This window comes from Pyrus communis, chromosome 13 (assembly GCF_041283825.1).
Source record: "Pyrus communis isolate YQ-2024b chromosome 13, ASM4128382v1, whole genome shotgun sequence".
Lineage (NCBI taxonomy): Eukaryota > Viridiplantae > Streptophyta > Magnoliopsida > Rosales > Rosaceae > Pyrus > Pyrus communis.
The window spans coordinates 3353601-3371622 of NC_142577.1; the positions used below are offsets into that span (position 1 = coordinate 3353601).

At 37.6% G+C, this 18022-nt stretch overlaps 1 long non-coding RNA gene and 1 pseudogene across 2 annotated transcripts; one reads left to right on the forward strand and one right to left on the reverse strand.

Annotated features, from left to right (window-relative positions):
* Window positions 1–7029: 7029 nt before the first annotated feature.
* Window positions 7030–7662, reverse strand: LOC148691599 (uncharacterized). Its single transcript, XR_015954581.1, has 2 exons — window positions 7406–7662; window positions 7030–7286 (listed from the first exon to the last, which is right to left on the reverse strand). It is a non-coding gene; the product is annotated as an uncharacterized LOC148691599 (long non-coding RNA).
* Window positions 7663–8934: 1272 nt separating this feature from the next.
* Window positions 8935–12790, forward strand: LOC137737392 (uncharacterized; annotated as a pseudogene). The gene is made up of 7 exons (XR_015955241.1): window positions 8935–9277; window positions 10756–10928; window positions 11100–11171; window positions 11239–11308; window positions 11415–11475; window positions 11979–12097; window positions 12514–12790. The product of XR_015955241.1 is annotated as an uncharacterized LOC137737392 (transcript).
* The last annotated feature ends 5232 nt before the right edge of the window (window positions 12791–18022 follow it).

Consider the following 18022-nt stretch of genomic DNA (forward strand, 5'->3'; position numbering starts at 1 on the left):
CGTGGGAGACATTGCCGCATCCGCACTGCCATTTGCCATTACAATTCCTATATACATCAACATTCATGGCAAGGCATACACCCAGAAGCACATAACTTTCCTTCTCGACCGAAAATGTAAGCTGCAACCAACCCTCTCAAACATGCTCAGATTTCTCCTTCTCTTGAGAACACACTTTCAAACATGGATGTATCCCCCAAAGAAGATACCAAATGCCTGCAGTACGAATGAGAAAGAGGAAACGGTGGATCGAAGCATGTGGATTCATTCGCTGCCTCTTCGAAAGCAAAGGTATCTCATATCATCAAGGGCGAAAGCAAAGGTATCTCATATCATGCTCTTTCCCTGTCTTTTCCTTTGTCCTTGATATTACTTGCATGGCAAAGTGAAAGAAGCAATCAGCCGGCACTTGGAGTCTATCTGGACTCTATTCCCTGGTTGCTTACCTAGCTTTGCTGAGCTATCCTCTAACCCTCTTCAATACGAATTGGAGAGATTGAACAAAGAAACAGATAAAAGGAGGAAGCTCAAGACCTTCGGGGGAGACCAAAAGGGTAGCACAAAGGAAAATCAACGATCGGAGGAAACCAAAAGAATCTCCAGCTCAGTTCAAGAGTAGCCTGTGGAAAAACTCAAGATGAAGCCTCACTGCAATCACCAAGGAGAAGATGGAACGAACACTCCATAACCAGATTTGCATCTCTAAACTCTTCTCTTTGTTAGATACATTCTGCCATATTTAGTATGTTTAGTTGCTGTTTATATGTTTGCTTGTGTTTAGTGTGGTTTTAAGCTTAAAACATTGAGGACAATGTTTGATTTAAGTGTGGGGGAGTTACTAAAGTGTTTTGATGCAAATTCGTAGGGTTTTATCCACCATAACTTCAAATGTTGTTTCTTGCTGTTTTTAAGTGTGTTTAGTGTGTTTTGACTTAAAAATTCAAAAATCACATAAAAATTTGAAAAACATGTTTTGAAAAACCTAAAAAGAGTGTTTTGAGTCGTTTTTGTGTCGTAGGTCACCTTCCAACACAATGATAAGGATTTGGTTTCTAATTGCATGACTGTTGAAAAGAGTTATAAACATAGAGAAAAGTTTGATTTACTCTTGGTATATGCTTGGTTATGGTTATAATGTATGACTTCACATGCAATCATAAAAGAAAAATTAGTTTTTGTAACATGCTTGAAGGAAGGAACTCAAACAAACGCTACAACCCTGAGAGACTTGAGCCTATAACATTCTTTGGAGAGTAGAATCTGTGATTTCTTGTTTTCTAAAGTCGTTGCATGATCTCATTATTCTTTGCTTGGTTACTACTTAGAATGCGTTTCATCATATAGTTCCAAATGCTAGAACTCATGCCCATTTCATTCAAAGCATGTTATTGATTTGCATAACATATATCAAGATGAAGTTGTGTAGTTGCCACCATAGCCAAATAGCCTCACTTCCCATATTTCGTATATGTTGTAAGTTTTACCCCCGTTGAGCCGTGTTAGCCCATGTTCTTTGTTAACCCACTTTATCCTCACCTAACCTAGAATATGACCGTCCTTACCCTTGTTCTTGAAGCATAGTAAGCAATGAATTCCTTTTGATTAAGGTAATGCAGAAAATAAGTGTGGGGGAAAGAGTGTTTATGTAAGTTGATGTGCCATAGGCACGGCCCAAAAAGAAAGAAAGAAAGACAAAAAAAAAAAAAAAAAAAAAAAAAAAAAAAAAAAAAAAAAAAAAAAAAAGAGTTGAAAAGTATTGTTGGTTGAAGTAAGGGCCCAAAACAATAAATTAGGCCCTAAGAGTTGTTGAATCTCCCCCTTATGTCTAAAAGTTGATTTCTGCATGCCAAGTGAATTCTAAGCCTTAATTTCATTACTTTGCTTGCTATTGTTTAAAGAACTTTTGTTTATCCCTACCTTTCTTTGTGAACCAATATCCCAAGCCCCGTTACAACCCTTGACTTCTATCTTGAGTGTTGTGCATTTCAATTGTGGAGTTTGAATTTGGTATGAGCATATGGTGTCACTGGTTCTCGCGTCTAAGTAGTAGCATTCCATTCATGAGATCATATCTAAACATGCTTATTAACTCCAGAAATTGCTTTCTTTGTGATACATATATGTGAGTGTTCGTTTTCATGTTTACATCAATCTTCTCATATATGACGAGATTAGGGTGTGTAGTTAGAAAATCTGAGTGAAAATCGAGTGCATATCTTGTAAGGAATTGAGCAAATTCTCCAAGGCATGTTACTACATTCAAAACATGGTTTTAAATGCTTAATTGTGAAATAGTATGTGGTGACTATGATTAAGAATGTACTTAAGTGTGAAGATGACTAAAATCTGTGGGAATGATGATTTTTAACATGTCATGTGCATTGGAAATCCCTAAGACGGTTGTTGGAAGGTTTAGGTTGTGTTTTACTTGTTTAGTGTCGTTTTGTTTGTTTGTTATTATTTTGTTTTGCTCGAGGACTAGCAAAAACTAAGTGTGGGGGAATTTGATAGGAGCATATTTAGGCGACTTACTTAGCTTGTTTTCGTGCATCTATGTTGTTAATTCATAGTTGTTTTAGTAGTTTAAGCCATTTTCGTGTGTTTTTAGGTTCATATGGCTAAGGAAGCAAAAAGATGCATTTTGGAGCATTTTGGAGCAAAATTGGGCTTGGAATGGATAGCATATTTTTGGAGCCAAAGTATTGGACGAATTTGAAAGCATTGTATGCACTTTGGACATAAAACAAAGGGCCTAGCCCAATCAAACAATCCTTTGAGCCATGCAAAACCTCTAGCCCAATCAACAAGCCTTAGCCACATGCATTCACATGCATCACAACCCCAAAACCATCAAGAAACACCCATTCACACACACATGCACTCACATGCATTCACATGCATTTCCACCTTCCTACTTCATCATTTCACCACATTCTCCCTCTTTAACTCACATGCACCCAAACAAAGCCAACCTAGCTAACCCTACATGCATTATTTATTCACTCTTCATCATTGCATTCATCACCAAAGAACTCCCCATCATTGCCATGCATTCCCCCTAATTCCATCCATCTTCCACACCTTTCCAACCTAGCCACACCCTTTAATCATCCCCCCTTTAAGTTATGATTTTATTTCCTAACCCTACATGCATTATTTATTAACTCTTCATCATGCATCTCATCTCATTCACAACACAACACACCACAAACACTTCCATTTTCTTCTCCTAGCCGTGAGTTTCTCTCCCTTAGAATCCAAAAACCATCTTCCATTTCCACCACTTCTCATCCATTTCCATAATTCCCCAACACTTCCATCCCCCCAACCAATTATACCTAGACCTTATGCTACAAAGAAGAGGAAGAGAAGAGGGCCTAAACGTTCATACAATTCAAGTTTGAGTTGTTGGAATGTTTAGGCGTTTCTTCGATTTCAATGTTTAATTTCAATTCTCTTTGTTTTGTACGTATGAGGAACTAAACCCCCTTTAGCTAGGGGGTGATTCGAAATATATGTTTATGCTTGCATTATGATTTGAGTACTTCTAATTACGTTTCATAAGTTGTGAATTCAATTTGTTTAACTATTTGATTGATAACCTATTTATGTATGTTTATTGAGAGTCGACGCTTAATTTTCATGCATGAATTTGACGCTAGAATATAAGTGAGTTTCACGTAATAGTTATGAACTTATATTCACAAGTAGTGGAGGTTGCTTATAAACAATCGCGTTAAACAAATTCTTGGCATAAGTTTCATGCAATCATAGTAACAAATGCCTCGTCAACACTTATAGTTTTCATGATGCTTAATGATTCTTGCTTGTATCTCTATTATGCAATTCATGTAGGGAACTTGTGAGGAATGCTTTGGGTTGTCGTATGCAATCATCCAATTCATTAACTTAAGGAAAACTTGACGGTTAATTTAAGCGGACCTAATTAACCCGGAGCGTTGAGAATTCATGGTTTATTGAAAAGCAATTAGATTCGTTTTATATGCAAGTATAACATGTATGGAGATGAACCCCTTAGCTAGCCATCCCATCCATTCATTTCCGTCACATTCATTTTTATAATTTGTTTTTATTTCCAAGTTTCCATTTTACTTTAAAATTCGTCCAAATCCAATCCCCCTTTATTTTGTTTAAGTTTTAGTCTTAATCTTTCTTACTTTTAAGTTTTGCATTTTTCGAGTTTAGTATAGTGTTTTAAACTTGTTTTTACGTTTTTGAAGTTCAAATCCAAGTGGTTAACAATCCCTCCTAATCCCCGGTCGTTCTCCCTACTTATACTTATACTACAATTGTCAAAAAGAGGGTTTAATTTGTGCGCGTATAATTCTCGCATCAATAACTTACATAAAACACATCCCCAAGGACGTTCTAAAATGATTTGTCACCCATTGACCAAAAATCAACCGTAGATCAAAGGTTAACGGTAGGGTCCATAATCCTACGTAACTTGTGGCGTAGGCACGTGCCTGGCACGCTGCGTGAGGGCATGTGAGACACCAGAATTTTTTTCTAAAAATATAGGGATGCTCATGGTGTTGAGTTGGCCACGATGGTATATTCAAACACCCGAAATTGAGCAACTTATGAGAAGTTATTACACGGTTTTGGTTATGTGCTTAAAATTAACGTTAAATTAGTTGTTTCGCATATAGGTGAGACGTTTCCAGAGGATGAGCGTAGCCAGGCGAGACTCAGGGGTTACGACCCTGCTACATACCAGTGAGTGGGCTTTTGGTTTTCTATATATACGTATATATGTTTTACATTTTCCCAAAAATGGTTTTAAATGGATTTACGTTTTTAAATGCCATTAGTATAGATATGCATATTATTGCATGACGTTGCGGATGCCAAGGTAAGTTTCAGGTGAGTGCATATTGATGATAGTAATTGCAGTATGTATGGTTATGTTTAGATGCATTTAGTGCTCATTATCTTGCACCTCGGTGTCAGTGCTTGGCCCGAGGCCAGGGCTTAGCCTTCACGTGATCGTTCACCTCCCGCACCACATGCTCACCTTGGATCCAAGGCAGGTGCCAGCTTGTCATACATACCACACTAGGTGGTTTTGACTCATAGGTGACTTGCGATACTTCACACAGCCTTCACATGATCGTAGCACTTGACCGTATCTATTTACACCCAGCCTGTCGTACAGGCCACATTAGGTGGTTTCGACTGGTTTGCAGAAATTGATAGATGAGCTATGGGCTCAGCCGTACAGGTCACGTTAGGTGACTCCGACTGACATATCAGTTTACATTGAATTATTTCACCTGGATGACTTATTTCATTGCTGAGATACTTGACATGGCATATACTTGGTTTTCACTACTCTTGAGCATGATTTCTACATACGGATGTATTACTATTTTTTGGGAAATTATACGGGTTTTACGGTGAGGGGTTATTATTTTTGGAAAGAGAAATGGTTTTAAAAAGCTTTGTTTTTGCCCACTCACGTTTTCTGTTTTGCGCCCCTCCAGGTTCTAGTTAGACGTTCGTGTTGGTGGCTTATGAGGACTCTACAGCGGTTTTGAAAGACTTCAATTAATGTAGGAACTTTATTTTATAATCTGTATAATTAATACTTAGCCTGCTGGACTGCACTTAGGTTACCTATGCTCTGAATATGTGTATTTACACTTAAAAATACCTTCACTCACACTTATATATTTGTCTAGTGTAAATTAGCTAGTTTGGTTTTTGTTCACCCACATTTACATAATACTATCACTTCCGCATTGCGCACATGGCTACGTCAGCCTCACGCGATGGCCAACATGCCTTGATTTCGATCGGATTGTGTCGGTTGGGGCTAAAATTGTGTTTGGTAAGTGAAATAAAAAGTGTTTTTTGTCAAAATCATTGGTACAAAACAGCAGTAAGCAAAAGTAACTCTATACCTACTTCTGAAAACAATACTTTTTTTTTTCCCACATCACATCAACTCCAAACTGGCAGCCACTTTCTTGGGTGACTTGGTGGTCATGTTATCAGTGTTTACTTTTAAAAAAACCTAATGAAAAATATTTCAAAACTTTGAATTTTAATCAAAAGTGTTATCCATTTGACAAAAAAAAAGGGTTATCTAGTAACTTTATTTAATAATAAGAATAACGAGAAAGAAAATAAAATAAAAATACTTATCAAAGCGAGTGAGCGTACTTCAACCTTTTCTTCTCGTGAAATGATATTGCAGAGCATTTTCCTTCGTCTACCTCCTCCTGTATATCTTTCTATCTCCCATCTGCATTTGGGTTTCTCTCTCAAACTCTTTGCATCAACACATATCAACTAATTAATGGTTGGAAATCGACTCTTTTTTTCTTTCTTATATGGCTTTACGGGAAACGATGCCGTCACCGTTTCACCACTTAAGCTTTCTCCCTCGTAGTGCTATCTTTTGTCTTCATCTTTGCAATTTAGCTCTTGTGATTGTAGGTTGCATAGACATTTTTTAACTTCGGGGTCTATGTGTTTAATGGTGTTGGATTAGATGGAGAATTTTAATTTCTAGTTGCAAGGGCTCATAATACAAAAGTACTAAAGATTACAAAAATTCAAGAAAAAAAATATATATATATTTGCAAGGATTATAATTTCAAAAGAAACAGATGTAGCAACGCATTTTGATGCAATTTTCTCGGGAAGTGTGTAGAGCTCCGGCTTGCGTGTTCACACCACCACCTCCCATGGATTTGTCTTTGGTGGCTCAGTTGCCTTCAATGGCTTTGTTGCTGGAGGTAGGGGTGGGTTCGGTTCAAAACGGTTCGGTTTTTTGCCAAAACCGAAACCAAACCGAAATTTCGGTTCGGTTCGGTTCATTTTTTTTTCGGTTTTTTTTCGGTTCGGTTTTTTTCGGTTTCGGTTTTTTTCGGTTTTTTATTTTTATTTTTAAATGATGTAAATGGAAGGAACCTACCTATCAACCTCCCAGTTCTCATATATCAGAGAATTAAGAGCCTCAAAATCCTGAATATATTCAAGTAATTCAACTACTTGTGATCAAGCAGAACGAATTCAAATTTTCAAAAGTTAAGCAAATACATAAACATATATTCTTCAAGGAAATGTACATCGCCAGGATTCAAAATTCAAAAACTTTAAAATTTACAAAATCATGAAATAACTCAACAAATTAACTGATCGATGCAAATCGAAAAAAAAAAAAACCGATTGGGTTCTTCTAAATACCATAATCGGACTTCAATAGCGCGTGCCCAGTGCCCACATTCAAATTCATAGTCAAGTCCACAATAGATCTAGAAAATTCCAAAACATATTTAGAGAAAAATACAAACTTTTTCACCTTAAATTACATAAATTTCAAATGGGTAACCATACAATTAAAAACCTACTGACAAATAAATAAAACCACAACCTTTGTTGCAGCGATATAGCCATCATCGTCGCAAGCTCTTTCAATTCCTCTTTTTGTCGGATCTAGAAAAGGGCGAGGGAAAATCATGGTTTGGAAGAAGGAATCCGCGAGGAGGACAGGAGAAGACTAGAGAGAGAGTGATTTGGAGGAAGAGAGGAAGTAGAGGGAGAGGGAGGGAGAGAGAGAGAGATAGAGAGGAAGCAAAGGCAAAGAGGAAGCAGCGGACGGAACAAAGAGGTGTTTGAGATCTGAAATGAAATGGGAGTGACAGCTAGGGTTTGTAAAGTTAAGAAATTTTATAAAGCATTAAACATAAGAAACCTATAAATAAATTACTAGTACAATTATAACAACACAAAGCCTACAATCAAGTTGGCTTGCAACAACCAACCCAACCCGTAGGGAAAGGGTTCAAACCTCGACGGCAACATGTATTTTTTAGTATTTATATATGATTTTTTTTCGGTTCGGTTCAATTCGGTTCGGTTTTTTTTCGGCCTCGGTTCGGTTTGGTTTTCGGTTTTCGGTTTTTTGAACCCACCCCTAGCTGGAGGGTTATCTTTCACTAGCTTCCTTCGGTTTGTGGTTGTTGTTCAATCTTTGTGGTGCTCGGTGGAAGTCATTGGAGTCAATTTTTGCTTTCAATTTTGCAAATTTGGTTGGTTGGACCTATGGCGTCTAGTTGGAGGTTTGCGGCAAAATCTCGACGGTACTTTGGCGGCGGCGGTTCTTGCAAGAATGTAGGGTTTTTTTTGTTTTTGTTTGGTTTATATGTTTCTGGCCTAAAACTTTTGTTTTGGGCTTTGGTTAGGGGTCTATATCTATTTTGTATTTTTATTGTGATTTGACCTCTTTCTCTGTAATTACGGTGGGTTGGTTATTATCATTACCTTTCTACCAAAAAAAATAAATGAAAATGGCAGATTTCTACTCACCGGTAGTTGTTATGTCTCTAAACAGATGAGAAATAGTGTTTAGTTCTAGAAATAGTGCAATACTCGTGTTTAGTTTCATAAATAACTAGTGTTCAGTTTTAGAAATTATGTAGTACCGTTAAGTTTGAGAAATAATGTAATGTCGTTCAGTTTTAGAAATAATGTGTGATAGACATGCGGGGTCACATGCGTTAGATTTTTATTGCTTTTTCCTATTTTATTTTTTATTACATTAAAATTTTGTCATTCTCATTAAAATTTCACTCATGTTTATTAAAGTTTAAGTCTTTTTCATTAAATAAAAATATATGATGATTTTTTTGTTAAAATAAATTTGTCCCAAGCCCTTTTTATTAAAGCTAACAATTTTCAATTCACTCTTTTCATTTAGTTAAAGGTGAATGGGCTACTGGTAATTTCTCTTCACTCATAAATGAAATATCTTAAGTTTGATTCTCGATAAAATCAAATTTGAACTACGTAAATAATATTGTTTGTTCAGGAAAAAAAAAAAGTTAAATGGACAAACATTGAATTGTCGAAATAAATCGAGGGCATAATGGCTAATAACTGTTAAGAAAGTTCCAAGTTTTCAACTTTTTAGGGTTTTAGCAGTAATCAACCAGCAGCTGCAAAAATGGGGAGCGGGAAAGCACAGAAGCCATCGAAGCTGTCTCACAGAAATAACAAGGGCAACCCGCTCGGCCCTAAGACAAAGAAGAGGAAGAAGGAGAAGAAGCAACGGCTCAGCAATGGCGGCAGCAATGAAAACCCAATTGGCGAGAAAGCGAGCAATCAAAGTAGCCAAAACAGCGACGGTTTAAGCGACGGTGAGGTACAACGGCGTCAGCGTCGGCGCAGCTCAGCTTCTTTCTGGACAAGTTTCAGTCTGCCAACGGCGTTCAGCTTTCTTCCCTCGAGTTGGAGTCCTTCAATGGTACCTTTTAGTTTATTAATTTGTCTTAGTTTATTTTGTCTTTTTTTTTTTTTTTAAAATCTATTTTTTTGAGATTAAACATTCGTAAATACTCCCTTTTCTGGGAAATTTTCCGGCTAAAAATAGCAAGCAGATGAGAGGATATAGTTTTTGTGAGGTATTAAGATTCAACTGACAAAATTCAAGGCTAAGACAGTGGAAGTGTTAGAATAAGGTTGAGAATTTGATATAAAAATAACTTTGAGGTACGTTGATACATTTTCTTTAAAGTGATATTTGCCCCCATTCTAATATGAGTTTGCTAACGGGTCTAAAGCAAATCACTTCTAGGATACAACAAAGTTTGGAATTTTAGTTTAGTAAGAACTGAAATTCCCTTAAAATCGTCTAAAAGGAAACTGTATGATTTTTATGGAGAGAAAGAGGATAAGAAACTATTATTTGAATAATTGTATATCCAAATATGAAACTATAAAACCCTTTGAAGATGGATCAAAGTGTGCATCTAAAAGGTCATGATTTCCTGCATCATTGCCACCGAATGGATACATCTTTTAATAAAAAAACACAACTTGCTGCATCCTTTCATTTTTCCGAAAAGATGCAATACACAGCAACTGTAGCCGTGCTTCTTCAATCTAAGAGACACGCCAAATGGAAAGAAAAAAGGCACATCACTGCAACCTTTCTCCCATTATACACGCAAGCAACATCATATATATATATATATATATTAATGAAATACACCAACAAGAAGTTCAACATATTAGGCCATCTCTAACTGAAGGAGGGTTAGAGGGCCCCCTTAGCTCTATAGCCCTTCAATAAATTATATTTTAATGAACAATGTCATGTTATATTTCATATCATTTTCAACTAAGAGGGCCAAAGGGCCATAAGCCAAACATAGCCCTGTGACAAAAAACCATCTCTAACTGAGGGGGCCAAAGAGTCATAGGCCAAACATAATTTATTATTTCAATTTAAATACTACAACAACTTAAATTAAAAAAAATTTCATTTTTATAAATTTTGTCCCAAAAAATAATAAAAAATTCAAATCCAACGTCTACTAGCATCAGCATAGTAGCTGTTGGCATTTGAAATTTGGGGCGGCCTAGGGCTAGCTGGTCGGCTCATTTAGGCCAGCTGGTTGGCCTAATTTGGTGTTTTTGGCCCGGTGGGGCCCACGAGCCCTTTGGCCTAGCTCTCGGTTGGAGACAGTTTTTGTGTCATTTCAAATTATTTTTAGCCCTATGGCCCGCTGGCCAGATCGGTTGGAGATGGCCTCCTTAGTGTCATTGGTTGAAGCTATGTTTCGAAATTCAGTCAAACTAGATTAGTGTTGATGTTGAATTTATGTTCAGCTTTATTTTTTTCGTATGTGGAGTTTATGGATTACTTTGAAGTACTTGTGCACAATGTGAAAATGCCGCCGTCTGAGGAATGAACTTGAATTTATTCGGCTACTTTTGCAGATAAGTGTATTCTGGATCTGTCTGAAAGCTTGGATCAAGATGTCAGCATCTTGGGGAAACATGTGAAGGAAGCTTTTGGTCCATCATCATGGAAACAAGAACTTTGTGAAAAGGATCTCGTGGATGGAAAAATTGATTCAGGGAGTCCAGCAATTCTTAAAGCATTAGAACTTGTAAGGTTAAATGCGTTAGTTTCCTTTGTTATTGTACCATAACTTGAACCATTTGCAAATTTGATCTTGCCAAACTTAAGTTTGAATTTCATAAAAAATGTCTCAGCAGCACCAGAGACTTTAACCCCTTTGTTACATGCATATCACTGAACCTTTATTCTGTTCCTATAGGGGCTTCCGTTGTTGACTAATGAATGTGGTGCAGCAAAGCTGTTCTCTAAGCATATGAAGGTTGAAGAACAGGTAGTTTCTCAGAATCTTTAAAATTCCCTAGTTAATGGCGCATTTATTACTATTTGTTACCCCACAGTTGTTTCTGCATGTTCTACTATTTGCTAGGCTTACTAGCATCTGTTTGGTTACAGTTCAATATGTTGAGCGTACCCATGTCGTATATAGTATCAAGAATTGTTACTTGACATGGAGTCTGGGAAATCTGTTGCCCTTCCCTTTCAATTTTTAGTGTTTCTGTTAGATGGTCTACAGATTTAATCACGGTATCATTTCAAGCAGCATGGCGCAGTGCTAGTCTGTTCTTTAGTCTGAGGTAACATGAGGGGTGCTTTAATTATATGGCTGTAGTAGTGTAGTGTGGCCTATGCCAATTAATCTAAATTTTCTTTTTTTCAAATATAAACAGACTCACCACCCCAAAATAATGAAGCTCAATTTTAACTAGAAAAATGTAGCTTTGATAACATGTGCTTTGAAACAGTAAAGATAAAGGAAGTGCCAAGCCGCCAAGGGGATACGATATAGCTTGAAAACTAATAATAAATATGTGATGAATTACGCAGTCAACTTGCTGATATTTGTTTTTTAAAATCTAGTGATGTAGCGGCTGTATTTTGGTAAAGGGGGAAAGTTCAGAAAGTGTAGGTCGAATGTCTGCTTTATTTACGCTCATGGTTTGTTTCCCTTTTACTTCAGTTTGAGTTCATAAGGGTGCATACCGTCAGTATCACATGTCATGTCCTTTATCTTTCCTGTTTTGAAGTTCAGTTACATATATTGAGTAATTTGGTTCTTGATTCGACTCATTAATTTCAGGATAAAGAAGCTAATTGACATTGAGGCATTGGGGCTTTCACGACTATCGGTGATTTTACTTGACATGCACCCAGATGTTAAGGGCTATTCCCTGATTACGCTTCCACAAGTCAGGTTAGGTTATGACTTACGAGTCATCCGTCTACATTTCATTTGCTTTCTCAAGGATTTTTCTCTTCTGTTTTTATTGATTTCCCCCTTCCTAAATAATGAACAAACTTCGGATTCATATGACAGGGTGGAGTGGCAAACCTTCCTTAAGGTTTATACATTCTTTCTCAGGAAATTCTTTTGCAAACATAAATTAATCTGAAATCCATAATACCGAACTAATGATAGTCTTTGAAAAATCTTAACCCTCACATTTGCCTTTTCTCCAAGTTCACTGGCCAGAGTGGGCAGTGATACTTCAAAAATCAGAGAGAAGAATCTTGATATGTTCTTTTTGGTTTCTGGTCTTTGTGCTCTATTTTGAATAGAAAATCTTTCAACTTTATACACTCCACATGCCTCACATTGATTTCATTTGGCACAGATGAATTCTGGGACATGTACAAGAACTACTTCCACGATCGACTACAACAAGGTTCCTTGCATCTCGGTCTTTATGGTCCACGAATATCTGGGAAAGAGCTTAAGGGGAATAAGATCGGCCCGACGGAATAACAAATTTTGGTCCATTTCATGTATCCTCTTTTCACTTTTATTCATTTGATAATATAATGCTGTTTTATGTCCACAATTGAATGTGAGTGAATACAACACAACAGACTCTTGAATGAAAACAAATATGTGCATGTGTGGGGGTTAGACAAATTGACCAAGGCAGTCCGCTTGCCCTCTTGCACTTGAGTTCAAAGTTTTGCAAATTATACTAGTTTAGAATATAACTCCGGTAAAAGATGTGGAAGGGAAACAGTCCTCAAACCTCTGAATGATGGTTAAACTGTCTCCAACAGAGGGGTGGGGAAAAAAAGCAGCGTTTCGGTCCAAATCATCTCCAAATGATGTATTTTGGGGGGGAGAAAATAAGAATTTAGGGGTGGAGCATCACCTAAAATCCAAAAAAGTGGACATGAGCGTTAGTTCCATTGACTCGAGAGATTCTCTGGGGTCAAGCTCACAACAATCCCATTTTTAATGGCCCAGATGCGTTAGTCGTTGTCATCCATCGACTGTCGTGCCTCTTGAGTCATGATACAAAGAGGCGCGTTCCTAAACCCTATAGGCCTTTCCAATGGCAACTTTGTTGTGCGGCCCAGATTTCTTGATCGTTGCATTCCAGCAGTTGTTTTTGAAACTTTTTTCTTTTATGCATCCACTTTTTAAATCTAACGGTTCAAATCCATTTTGAGCAATATTAATGGTAACAAAAAAAAAAAAAAAAAGGGCCTAACAACTCACAGTCAAAATAATTTTATTAATTAATCTGAATTAGACTTGGAATTTGGATAAAAGTAAGTATTTATAAATTGACATGCACCAATTCTCTTGTTTGAATTCATAAACATATATAGAAATTTAGAATTTCTGAGTGGAAAAAAAAACTTGGAATTTGGGACATCCAATTCTTAAGTTTAAATTCCATGTAAATAGGTGTTATTTCCCAATTTCTATAATTGAGTTCAAAAACAACAAATTCCGTATTCATGTACATTGTTCTTTTAGGTTAACCAAACAAGAAAATTTACAAATTCTAGAAAATAAAATCCCGTCATTTTAAAATTCCTTAGTAACCTTAAATTTCTTCATCCAAACATAATGTAAAACTCCTCCAAAACTCTACAAATATCCATAAAAGAAATCAATTTTCTCATATTTCACTACCAAAATTACTTCGATCATTCCCTTCTCCTTTCAAATTTAGCTCATATGGCAGACAAAGAGAGTGCTAGAAATGACAATTGGCTTCCTAGTGAATATGTCGCCTTATGCTTAGCTTGGGTGTAGATCGCCAAAGATGGTTCTGTTGGTCACTTCCGAACAATTGATACTACATGGGGGATATTTACAAAAAGTTTCTTGTAACAATTTGGGCATTGTAGGGGAAAACCTCGACGACAAGGAGGATGTTAAGTCTCACTTCAAAACTCTCAACCAACAAGGTTAACTATGGAGTGCATCTTCAAGTGCAGCATATTGTAATCCACCATGTGATACCAACGTAAAACATATGGTAAGCCCACATCTTTAAATGTTAAAGTTTTAATTGTATTCACATTTTTCATCATATTAATTTTCCTTTACTATATGCGTACGAGTGGAAAGCACGCCAATTGTTTGAGCTAGAAATAAATCATGCAACCACGCAAAATTTAATTTGCAACATGCTTGGGAGATTTTGAAAAGTTCACCTAAGTGTGTCGAGCTATACAAAACAACGAGCAAAAGGACTTCTCATATTTGTACAAATGGTGTACAAATGGTGCAGATTTAGGAGAAGAAGGCGAGCCGGCTATAATGCCAGTCCCAAGGCCAGATCGCCTAAGGTCTTTGATACGGAAGCGAGTAAAGAGAAATTTTTTGAGGCAACTGATATCACACTCATTGTTTCCAGTAATCACTATGTGACCAACATAGATTAGCAAAGCAATAAAACTGATTTTGCTTGTGGGTAAATAAACAAAAATCCACTTTTGACCGAACAAAACTAGTTGTCTAAATAGCTTCAGTGAATTTAGCAAACCACTACTAAGAGACTTGCTTTAAACCATATGGTGACTTGTTGAGGAGACATTTAAGTTTCTCCCCCCAGGTGCCGAAAATCAGGAGGTGGAGACATGTAGATTTTTTCATGAAGATCGCCATGAAAGAAAGCATTGTTGACGTCAAGATGGTGGAGAGACCAATTACGGGTAATAGTAACAGCAAGAAGAGAACGCACAAAGGTCATCTTTGCTGTGGAAGAAAATGTGTTGTGATAGTCAAGGCGCTGTGGGAGAATTAGTTAATTAAGAATTAGTTTAAATACAAATTATTCATTCAATCCATGCGGAAAACAACCTTACTTGAGCCGTTTATACTACAACTACCTTATTCTCTTGCAAGTATTTTTAAGTGTTTTTATCCCTACTTTTGCAAGTGGTAATAATCCTATCAAGAAATTGGCGCCGTTGCCGTGGGAGAAAATGTGTCGTCATAGCTAGGTTAGCTACAAGTTTGTAGAGAATTTTGCAGGCGGTAAAAATCCTATCAAGAAATTGGGGGTCCAATTGCTACCGTCCATAGGCCCCGTGCTCTAGGATTTTCAACAACTCACTATGGAGTTCTCGCTAGATCAAGTCACTTTCAAACTCACTCAGTCTTCAGCCCCATTTCCTTCTTCCCAATTGCATGACATCAGTTTATGCAATATTGATAAAGAGCTATATAACTCTACTTTGGGAGTCCTACTTTATTCCTCGGAGGGAGACAAGTTAGAAGCCTCTGATTTGAGCACTCAACAGTTGCAGAACCTGCAGGGGGTCTTGAGTACTTTTGAAGAGGTATTTGGGATTCCCACCAAATTGCCACCTCCAAAGGAGCATGACCATCAAATTCCCTTTATCTCAGGTACTAAACCTCCTAGCATTAGGCCTTACCGTTATGGCCCACTACAAAAAAGTGAAATCGAGAAAGCTATGCAAGAACTCTTGGATGGTGGTTTGATCAGGCCTAGCCACAGTCCCTTTTCTTTTTCGGTGTTGTTAGTCAAGAGGAAAGACGGAACCTGGAGGTTATGCATGGACTACAGGGAGCTAAACAACATCACCATCAAAGACAAATACCATATTCCCTTGATTGATGATTTGTTGGATGAGTTGTATGGTGCCAGATATTTTTCTAAACTGGATTTGTGCTTGGGGTACCACCAGATTCAAATGAACACTGAAGATATTGAAAGGACAGCATTCTGAACCCATGAGGGCCATTATGAGTTTTTGGTCATGCCTTTTGGCTTAACCAATGCTCCAGCTACTTTTCAAAGTTTTATGAATGCAATATTCAGACCACATTTAAGGCATTTTATCCTTGTCTTTTTCGATGACATCATCGTCTATAGTAAAACATGGAGGACCACCTGTTACACTTGTCCAAAGCTTAGGAGATTTTGCAGCAACATCGGTTATTTGTGAAGAAGAAAAAAAAATGTTCTTTTGGTCAAAGTCAAGTGGAGTACTTAGGCCACATAGTCTCTAAAGAAAAGGTATCCACAGATCCAGCAAAGATTCAGTCCATTATTGATTGGCTTCCTCCTCGCAATGTCAAAGAACTCAGGGGGTTTTTAGGCTTGACAGGGTATTACCGAAAATTCATTCCAGCTTATGGAAAGATTTGTCATCCCTTATATCAGTTAACCAAGAAAGATGGGTTCCATTGGACACAAGATGCTGATTTGGCCTTCCCGCAACTTAAAACATCCATGACATCTCCTCAATTGCTTGCACTACCTGATTTTTCAGCCCTTTTGTGTTGGAATGTGATGCTTCAGGTGTGGGTATACCAGTTGTTCTTCAACAAAAAGGGAGGCCAATTGCCTTTACTACCAAAGCGTTGGGGCCCAGAAACCAAGCCTTGTCTACATATGAAAGGGAATTGATAGCTATAGTCCATGCTACTCAAAAGTGGCAGAGCTTTCTCCAAGGGCATCATTTTATCATTAAAACGGACCACCAAAGTCTGAAATACTTCCTCAATCAAAGAGCAACCACTCCTTTCCAGTAGAAGTGGGTCTCCAAGCTCTTAGGATTTGACTACGAAATCCAGTATAAGCATGGGGCAGATAATATTGTTGCAAATACCATGTCTTAAGCTCCTGGTTCCAACCTCTTACTTGAAGACACGTGCAAGGTTCTGAATGCACAACAATAACCTATCCCTGTTTTAGGTGGTTAGATGATCTCCGGAGACATTTGGAGTAGGAACCTTGGATATTAAAGAAAAGCAAGGAAGTCCTAGAAAACCCTACTTCAGGTGCTATCAATAAATCTCTTTCCAAATATCACTTAGACAATGGTTTTTTGCAGTATAATTCTAGAATGGTAGTAGGACCATATTCTAGTTGGAGGAAGAAGTTATTTGAGGAGCACCATTGCACTCCCATTGCAAGCCATGAAGGGGTGCTAAAAACTTATCAAATGTTGAAAAGGAGTTTCTACTGGATTGGTATGAAGAAGGACATCAAGCATTGGGTAGCCGAGTGTAGAATCTACCAACAAAACAAATACGAGACAATCTCGCCTCCAGGACTTCTACAACCCTTTCCTATACCTGAAAAGGTGTGGAGTGATATAAGTATGGATTTTATCACTAGCCTACCCACTTGTAAAGGTAAATCAGTGATCATGGTTGTGGTTGTGGTTGATCGACTATCCAAATATTCCCATTTCATTGCACTAGGGCACCCTTACACAACTAGCATAATGGCTCAAGAATTTGTGGAAAATGTGTTTGAATTGCATGGGATGCCTACATACCACCATTGTAAGTGACAGGGATCCTATATTCCTTAGTATGTTTTGGAAAAAGTTCTTCAAGCTACAAGGGTCTCAACTTTACATGAGCTCGGGGATATCATCCCCAGAGTGATGGGCAAAGTGAAGTAGTTAACCGTTGTATGGAGACTTACTTAAGGTGCTTCACAAGCTGCCAGCCCAAGAAATGGCTTCAATGGCTCCCTTGGGCTGAATAGAGCTATGACACCTTTTTTCACTCTTCTTCACAGTTCACTCCTTTTGAGATAGTTTATCAATATGCTCCTCCCCACATGCTGCATATGAAAGGGGTATTGCCAAACTTGAAATAGTTGAACAAGGATTGATAGCTCGGGATCAAATGGTGTCCATGTAGAAAACAAATCTCTTGGTTGCACAGAACCAAATGAGGGTCCAGGCGAACAAACATAGGAGTGAAAGATTATTTAAAGTTGGGGATTTCATGTACTTGAAGTTAATTTCCTATCAGTTGCAGTCGTTGGCTTTGCATGCTTATCACAAGCTGCATCCCAAGTATTATGGTCCCTTTGAAGTGTTGGAGAAAGTGGGGAATGTGGCTTACAGAATTAA